General features: G+C 38.7%; 1 non-coding gene across 1 annotated transcript; it reads left to right on the top strand.

Annotated features, from left to right (window-relative positions):
• Window positions 1–5,953: 5,953 nt before the first annotated feature.
• TRNAE-CUC (transfer RNA glutamic acid (anticodon CUC)) lies at window positions 5,954–6,026 on the top strand. Its single transcript has one exon. It is a non-coding gene; the product is annotated as a tRNA-Glu (tRNA).
• Window positions 6,027–10,109: the final 4,083 nt, after the last annotated feature.

The raw sequence follows: 10,109 nt of genomic DNA, 5'->3' as shown, positions 1-10,109 counted from the left end.
TGTACGAAAAGCCTTAGAAATATGTATACTCTACAACCCAGAAACCCTCTCTCCAGAACTGTATCCTAAGAAAATAACCCGAATTTTGAAACAACTAATTATTCAACAGTATTAGATTGCTAAAGTAAATTAGATTATTAAACTAATAATTAAAACAGTTTTCCATTAAACAGTTATGTTGCATTGAGTAGCTCATACAGCATTTCACATTTATGCAAACAAGGTAAAGGTCAAGTAGTTAAGTCTGACAGCAACAATTTTAGGGAGCTAAGTTCAGGGCACATCTGAGACCCACACAGAGCCAAAAATTAATATAATCCATCTTACCTAATGTTGGGCTGCACCCCGCAGGCCTATAAGGCCTGCACTTGCCCAGCTTTAAGACTGAAGAAAGAGCCCAGAGTCAGCAACAGAGACATCAATGGTTTAGCAGCTGGGGCCGGGGCTTACATGTCTGAAGAAAGGTCCTGGAAAAACACTCCACCATAAGCGGCAGACCGCGGGCAGGACAGGGCGGTAGGCTTCGCCGCGGGGGGAGGGGAGGGGAGGCAGATTGCCAGTTATGGGGGAATTGACCTCAGGTGGGCTCATTAGTTACCACGGGAAACAGCAGAGGGGCACGCCTCTCACCGCCCCTTTGATAAGAACAATCACTAGCTGGGGCGGGGGTGAGTACGTAGGAAGGTCAGTTCTGTGAGTAGGGTGTAGGCGAAGCAGACGCTGGTTGGGCAGGGGAGGTACAGAGAGCAAGAGAACAGCCATCTTGAGTGGCCTGACCATACAACTAAGAGCCTTCATTATCAAAAAACAAAACAAATCATAATAGTGTTGCTCTGTTTTCTAAGGCTGGAAACCATGCTCTGGGTCTTAAGCGTTCTGAATTCTATTCTTCACACTATATACAGTCTTTCCTTCTACAACGTTTCCAATAAACAGTAGGTTCATCACCCTTGTAACATGTTTTTATTAAGCGGTTTTGTTTTTAGTTTTTTTTTTTTTTTTTTTTTTGGTACGCTGGCCTCTCACTGTTGTGGCCTCTCCCGTTGCGGAGCACAGGCTCGGGACGCGCAGGCTCCGCGGCCATGGCTCATGGGCCCAGCCGCTCCGCGGCATGCGGGATCCTCCCGGACCGGGGCACAAACCCGGGTCCCCTGCATCAGCAGGCGGACTCCCAACCACTGCGCCACCAGGGGAGCCCCATTAAGCGTGTTCATAGATATCGCCATGACCCCAGATTGTGCTATCACCGTCCCGCTCATCACTTCAGTAGCCTTCTAACTGGTCTGTATTTCCCTTGCCCCTCCACAGTGCAGCACCAGACACCACTCTTAAACACTCATCCCTTAATACGGCCTCCATGGTCAAGTTTACATGATTGGCTCCTAAACACCTCTCCAACTTCCTCCACCTTTCACTCCAGTCCAGCATCCTTCAGCTTCTTCAGGGCACGATGCACAGGCTCTTTGCAGAAGCTGCTACCAGCGCAGCTAATGGGCTTCTCACTGTCCTCCCCACCCACTATCATCTCTATCCCCCTTAATTCTTTTTTTTTTTCATCTTTTTTTCAAATCTGACTTAGTTGGGTGTTGTTTGTTTTTTTTCCTTCTCAAAGAAACCTTCCATGACCTCTCCAACTATTTGAGGCTCAACTAACCTTTCCTTACGGGCCCCTGCTGTCCCACCTGTGTGGGAATTACTGGAATTTGTCCCTCTTCCAGATGCCAGCAGGAAATAGCCGGCAGAGCTCTGGCTGGCTCGTTCAGGCGTCACTCACCCCTTGGCCTGGTGCTTTCAGGTAAGGCCTAACCTGAACAGCTGCGGTGGTCCTGTCCTCCTTAACAAGGATCGCAGCTGCAATTTCACAGTTTTCACGTGCAGTCATTTTTCCTTCTACTTGCCCAGCCTCTCCCACTCTACTCACTAGAATGTAAGTTCCAGCAGGTCAGTGACGGTTTGGATTTGCTCACGATTGTATTCCCTCTGTCTTGCACATTGCCTAGCACAGAACAAGCACTTAATAGGTATTTACAAATCAACTGAAGGAGTCTAATCTTCCTTTTTGTCATTGTTATTATTTTCTTCCCACCCTTTCCACTGTTGTTAATCCACACACAAAGACCATTGAAACCTACCCAGGAGGCTCCATAAGTGACTTTTTACACCAAAATTACACCAGAAATGAGAATAACTTAAGATCCTCAAAAAAAAAGAGGAGGGAACCACCATTTTCACAAGAGATCCAGCACATGTGTTATCATTATTCAGTTTCTTCATTTTTAACATGTATTTAATTTTTGGTTTTTTCTGCATTTTTAATGTACAGTGAAGGGTGGGATATTTAGGAAATGAAAGAATCAAGAAGATCTCAGTCTAGCTTGGCAAATAATTTTAAAGCATTTCTAAACTACCAAAAAAAGGGATGAGGAAGACTTACAAGAGAAATGACTAGGTCAAAATCACACTAAGGAAAGGAAGAGCCTAAAAAGTAAAGTTTAGCAGTCAATGACCACTTGTACTTAAGATTGACTAGGGTTTGTATAAGGCTGAAATCCAGTTTTAAATCAGGCAGATCTCAAAGAAATATCAGACTTCACTGTTTTGGTAAATATGAAAAAAAAAACTGGATTTCAGCTTTAAGCAAAGAATTAAAAGAAGACAACTACATGTTTATAATTTTTAGATAGATATTTTATAATTTTCTAAATAATTTCTCAGATTAGAAATGAAGCAATAATCCGTTAAGACAGGTGGAGAAAATATAAGACAATGAACACCTATTGGTTTATGTAGAGAAAAAGAAAGCATGAGACTCCAGGGACACCCCTGGCAGTCCAGTGGTTAAGATTCTGTGCTCTCAATGCAGGGGACACGGATTCAATCCCTGGTCAGGGAACTAAGATCCCGCATGCCTCACGGTGTGGCCCAAAAGGAAAGGACTCCATGCCTTGGGTTAATTGGATAGATGCAAAATTGGTATTATTGTCTTTCTCTCTTGATTTTCTAAAAGTAGAATATTGGTGGGTGGAAATGTTTAGGAAGAAGGGCCAGTTCAGGATTGGAAGAGGAATTTTGACTCCTTTTTGCTTCTAAATCTAAATCCTACTGGAAAAACAATGTACCTGGGGAAAATTGTAATGCTTACAGAAAATATAATCAAAGTAGGAAGAAAAAAACCCCACTGTGTTGGTCTAAAGTGCTTTTAGATAGGTATATAAACTTATAAAATCAATTTAACTTAAACATTCCAACAGATATTCCTCCGTGAATCAAGAAATGTGAATAACAGGTAAGTTTTGGAGATTAATAATGAGAGTGAAAAACAAGTCTTTTGTCTGATTAAACAAGTTACAGCGCATATTCTATACTTTCAGAGTCAACTTAAGATCATGTAGTATTTGAGTGAGAGGGAGATAGGAGATCTTGTAGACCAACATACCCTGATTTATAGCTGGCTTATTACATCATTCACAGTATATGTGTTGGGGGCCTTTTCGTGCCAAAAACTGTGGTGGGTGCTGGGGATTCAACAGGGGACAAATCAAAACCCTGATCTCAAAGAGCTCATGTTCTAGTTGGGAGAGAAGGATCATGTACAAATAAAGAATTGTGTAATAGGTCAGATGGTGCTAACAGAGATGGACAGTGTATGTATGTATAGGTATGTATTTATGTGTGAAGTGGATGTGATAGAGTGGTGGGGAAAATCATCTCAATAAGGTGACATTTGAGTAGAGATCTTGGTGAAGAGAATGTGTCCCTGAGGATACATGATTGCAGAAAATTCCAGGGAGAGGGAACAGCAGGTACCAAGAATCAAGTAAGAGAGAGGAGGCCAGTGTGGCTGAAGCAGCCTGAGCAAGAAAGAGGGTAGTAAAAATTACAGCCAAAAGGGTAGTGGAGACAAGGTCATGATGATCCAATATACTTTGGATTTTATTCTGTATGAGTTGGGGTACCACAGCATATCAGTCACTAGATCTGACAATGTTTTAAAAGGGCCACTCAAAATAAACTTTAAGAGGTCAAGGGTAGAAGCAGAGAGGTTGGTCAGAAGGCTATTGAAATCATCCAGTCAAGAGATGATGGTGCCTTGGCCCAGGTTAGCAGTAGAAGAGGTAAGGGATGGCTACATTAAGGACATATTTTGAAGTGGAAGGATAGGGTTTGATGACGGATACCATACTGTGTGAGACAGTAATGAGTTAAACATGATTCAGGAGTTTTGGGAAATATGGAACTGCCATTTACCACCGGAGAGAACAGGGTGAAGTGGAAATCAAGGATTCAGTTCTGAAGTATTAAGTTTGATGCCTATTAGACATCCAAGCAGAGATTTTGAATATGCACTTGGACATCAGTGTTCTGGAGTGCAGAGGAGAGGTTTAGGCAAAGATGTAAGTTTTGGAGTCACCATATATTTATGGTACTTGAAACACACAACTGGGTGAAAGTACATTGGGATTGGGTTTAAATAGCCAAGGGAGGGAGTCTAGAGACTGAGCTTAGATCCCTCCAACCAATAGAAGTAGGAAAATGAAGAGGGTCAGGCAAAGGAGACTGAGAGTGTATGGCTTGTGAGACTGGAAGAGAATCAGGAGGGCGATCTCACAGGTCAACTGAAGAACATGTTCAAGGAGAAAGCAATCTGCTGATAGAAAGATTGAGACCATTGAGAGCTGAGATTTGACTTGAGGTCTTGGTTAGATTTTCTTCTAACTTCCGTGCTTTTTCCATAACACCACCTTCCCTCTGCTCCACTGTTATCTTACCTGAGCTACAGATAGGATTCTTTCTCACTCTGGGAGTTGCTAATATAATCAAGTTCACTGACAGTTCAATAGAAATGGTGAAGGAGGAGGCGTTTCCCCAAAAGTAGACCCTGAGACAAGGATTTGAGAGAAGACAATAGGTGTATTAATGAGCATGTCATTGTTATGGGCAACTGGTTCAGTTGAATGGGGACCTTCTGAGGAAGCATGCACAATATGCTTCAGCATTGTCAAGAGGGTCAAACTGGGGTAGTTATTCATAGACTCATTGATTGAAAATTGCATTTCTTGGGTTGCCCTGTGTATGTCCTGTGGTGCTAGCAGAAGTCCCTAGTCAGGGAAACAGAAGCATGGGTACTTGCGGTAGAAAACTGTTTGCATGCCCAAGAAATGCCCATCACAGCTGCAGGTAAACCCTGAGGTGGGCCGAGGGAATATGGGCATTTGTTGTTGAGGACAGTGCAAATGTGATGGTGGTCACATTGGTCACAGCACCTAGTAGTAGATTGTCTGGACTTTGTTTCTTCTTAGACTGTGAACTAAGTCTTGTGCAAATGGTCAAGTGGTTTTTTTTCTTAAGCACTTGCTAGATTGGGGGAATATATGCTGTGGGTGAGAGATTATTCTTTAACAATATTTATCACATATTTTGAGTAATAAAATATAGCTTGATTAACATAAGAAGGCATAACACTCTGCTCGTGTTTTTGTATCTAGAAATAACTGGAAAATCTTCAAGTTTCGGCTGTATAGAAAATGACAGAAAGAAAATTATTAAAATATAAACATTTTAAATAGCATTCTTTCTTCTTTTTATTTTAAAACTTCTTATTTTGATCCACCTAGTACCAAAAAAGATTTCATCTAGCTAAAATAAATATTAATACTTTTTAATGTTTTAATAGTGCACATGTCTATGTGAATATCTCATTAAAGTGAAATTATTCATAAGTTTGTCCAGTGAACTACTACCATATCTCAAGAAGCTGTATTTCTCCCCTGATAAGCAATGGGCCTTTATTAAAGAGACGATAGATACAAATCTTAGTAAGGTTTCTTAACTTTCTACAGAGAGCTTATCCACACAGATATGCCTGTAATTTGCAACACAGACCATCTGAAGTCCAGGTTCTCATCCAAGAGCTCAGCTATTCCAAACAAATAAAAAACGTGGTGGCAAGAATTCCCTGGTGGTCCAGTGGTTAGGACTTGGTGCTCTCACTGCCAGGGCCCCAGGTTCAATCCCTGGTTGGGGAACTAAGATCCCGCAAGCCATGTGGTGCGGCCAAAAAAAAACAAACAAACATGGTGGCAAGCAACGATATTAATAGGGGATTGGCTGAAGCACAAGTAGTATATCCTTTTCTCTAGGTTCTCTGGGTTATCGTGGAGGAGGTCAGACCATGAGAAACATGTCAATATAAAGGACATTACTTTTGCTTTTCTAGAACTACTTTCAACCAATCAGGATTTGACATTGTCCCTCTAGCCTGTTGAGAGGCTACAGATGAATCCACATAAGTAATGGCTCTCTTAAGTGTTTAGAAAATAAAAACGAACAAAAAACTAAAAACTTGTTTTGCCTTTATCTGCTGAACGCCACGTCACTGATCATGTGTTTTACCTGTTTGGACCTTCCCAAAACACACGTGGAAGCCTATGCCACGCATGTCTGTATGCTATCTGAGCACATATAACAATCTGTTTCTCTTATATGTAGGTCAGATACTAACTTAGCTATGTGACTTCATCCCTGATTGAACAATAATAACAAAGGAGGATTGATTAATGAATCTATTCCAACTTGGAAGTGGTCATTAGTAGCACAGTTCAAAACTCCCTCCTTTGCCTTGATCTTTCAAAGAAATCACAAAAACATTGGGCTTTGTGGATTGAGAATTCTGTAAAGCTGGGAGAGATATCTAATAAAATGGAAAACAATATCAAGACTGAAAAAACGTTGGGTAGTCTGAAATGATAAACCAATTTTAAAGATTGTACTTAATAGGGATAACAATAAAGTCTTGATTTAAGAATTAAAAAGTTTGTTTCACAAGTAAAATGAAGGAGAAAACCAAGACCTGGATAGACTAATACTTGTTAAAATTAAAAAAAAAGAAGTGAGGGGGCGCTGAGTGGTATTAACGTGACTTAATATAAGTAAATAACATGATTGCAATCAAAAGCTAGAGACACTAGTGCAAATATTAATTGAAGTTGACATTTAAGTAAAAGTCAGCTAAATCTCCTCTGTACTACCATAGCATTAACTTCATTGTTTTGGTTCAAAACCCTGTCTTTTAAAGACAGTATCAGGTACATATCTGGAGAAAGAAAATTGAGATGGAGAGGCTCTGGAAATATAGCAACAGTTGAAAGAACTGAGGATATTCAATGTGGAACAACAACAAAAAATTCAGTGAGAGGTGCAATGTTTATTGGAAGGGGTGAAGGATGGATTGTTTTCAGACTTTTGGAGGGCTCCCTGGTAGAAGAGCAGGTGACATTCTGCACTCCTCCAAATAGAAAAAGCAAGAGTATAAACTGTGTGAGGGTAGAAACCATGTCTTAAACATTTTTGCATTTGTGGTAAGTCCAATTACACTGGAGGTGTTATTTGATGCTCATTGAGGTATGTAACTGATGCTCCAGGAAGACAGATGCCAACATTATATAGGGAAGAACTGTACAAGACGTGAAACAAGAGTCTTTCAATATATTGAGTGTCTTATCATTGGAAAGGTCCCAACTGTGAAGACAGTAGGGTGTAGTGGTTCAAATTAAGAACATAGGCTCTGGGATGAGGCTGACCTGGGTTCAAATTTCAGCTCCGTGAATTAGGTGTGTGACCTCAGACAAATTACTTAACCTCTTGTGGTCTTAGTTTCTGCCCATAAATTATGAATAATGGTAACTAGCTTTCAGTTTTGGTGTGATGTTTAAGTTGAGAGAATGTTTGTGAAGAGTTAGGACAGTGTCAGGAACAATAGTAAACATTCAATAAATCACAATTATTATGTTGGCAGAAATTGTTTTACAGTCTTCCAAAAATGTTGTGGAAGGGATTCTTGCATTGGATGAGAAGTTGAATAAATGATCCCTTGGTCTTGCTCAATTCAAAAATTCTCTGATTCTGTGATTTTTCAGCACTATTCTTTTTTATATCCTTAGCATTTTACAAATGTCTCTGGAATTGCACTTATCTCACTAAACTGAAAGCATTAAATTAAAGCAAACCTCAATCTCCTTAGTAGAAAGGATGATCTCTTCTTCATCTTCACACCTCCAAGTACCTTGCACACTGGCTGACGTAGAGTCAATAACACTATATTCATTGTATAAATGAATGAATGATCAAACAATTAAATATTTAATTTATCTCAAAACGTAGACCATATCTGCCATCTTTCAATGAAAATTTCAAGTACAAATGCTTGATACAATCTGCTTGATCAAGGTATGCTTCCTGTAACCCCAGCTAAGAAAAGCAAATGATAAAAACTGTAATTTACTTATCTCTAACCTCAGCCATTTAAGAAACCAGCACGGGCTTCCCTGGTGGCGCAGTGGTTGAGAGTCCGCCTGCTGATGCAGGGGACACGGGTTTCTGCCCCGGTCCGGGAAGATCCCACATGCTGCGGAGCGACTGGGCCTGTGAGCCATGGCCTCTGAGCCTGCGCGTCCCGCCACGGGAGAGGCCACAACAGTGAGAGGCCCACATACCGCAAAAAAAAAAAAGAAACCAACACTTACTTGTTGAGCACCCAGGTGTTTTTCATACATAATCTCATTTGATCTGTTCATGCAACTATGAAGTAAGTATTATTTTACCTAATTTGTAGATAAAGAAACTGAGTCTCTAAGAACTTAAAAATATTCAAGTCACACAGCTATTAGGTGATAAATATGGGATTTGAACCTCAGTCTGTTTTATCCAAATACTAAGCTGTCCCTTTTTAAATATTTTTAATTGCAAAAGCAACATGATACATGTTTATTTTGAAAAATTTGAGCAGTTAGAAATGCACAGACTAAAATACTGAAGCCCCCTTATAGATAATTTTTCTCCCCCTATTCCCTGCATTAATATTCTCCAATCTATAAGAAATCATCTGTGAAAGCATCCTATTACATGCTGTTCTATGCATTTGAATGCTTATATGGTAAAATATACAAACATAAGATTTCTAAGATAAATATAATGTATAATGTAATAATGTAATATTAAAATTAGCTTTAAAAATAAATATGGCAACTTTTTTCATTTCATGATATACCTTGAAGTTCTTGCCATGTCAATACAAACAGATCTATCTTAATTGTGATGAAAACATAAAAACTTATTAATAGTGCAAATTTACATGCTATAATTTATGAAATAATTCTACAATTGTTGGGCATTTAAGTAGCTTCAGATTTCTTCTATTAGAAACAATATTACAATAAATACCTTTGTGCACATATGCAAATATTTCTATAGGTTGGATTCTTAGAAGTATAGTTTTTGGGTCAGAAAGTATGAATATTTTTAATTTTCATAGATATCACCCTATTGTCCACCAAACCACTGTACAGGTTTACATTTCCACAAACTTAGCACTTGTATATACACATCAATACTGAATAGTATCAATTTTCAAAATATATTGATGATCTGATGAATGATTTTATTCACTTTCATATTATTTTATTATATTATTTTATCATTATATTTTACCATTATTATAATTTTCACTTCCATACTTATTATAGATAAGATGTCTTTTTAATATGCATTTTGCCCTTTTCATATGCCTTCTGTGCCTGATGATATCCTATGTTCATTTGAAAAATGTAGATTGTCTTTTTCTTATTGAATCATTGGAACTCTTTATAAATTAATTTATCTTTTGTTATATATGTGGTAAATATCTTCTCCAGGTCTATCGTTTGTCTTTTAACTTTCTTCACTTACAGAATTTACTATGTAGATTAACTGGTCAATCTATGTCGTTTTAGAAAATCTTTTCACACCCACGATTACAAAAATATTGCCCCATGACTCCAGTATGTTACAGTTTTGTTTTTCTGTTCTTATAATCTTAATCCATCTGGAATTTATTTTTGTATATGGTGTGAGAAAGGAGTATAATTATTTCCTCCCAAGTGGAGACATTTTTCCAAAATTAAATCTAAAATAATCAATTATTTCCAACTGATTTCCAATACTAAATTCATTATACTCTAATCCTCATGTGTATATAGGTGGTTTCAGACTTTACATTCTTTATTGTGCTCCATTCCGTACTCTACTGTTTGTATTCTATTCTTGTGCCAATACCACACCGTTTTTGTCAATAT

Source organism: Globicephala melas, chromosome 6, assembly GCF_963455315.2.
Source record: "Globicephala melas chromosome 6, mGloMel1.2, whole genome shotgun sequence".
NCBI lineage: Eukaryota > Metazoa > Chordata > Mammalia > Artiodactyla > Delphinidae > Globicephala > Globicephala melas.
This window is presented reverse-complemented; position numbering and strand designations above follow the sequence as displayed.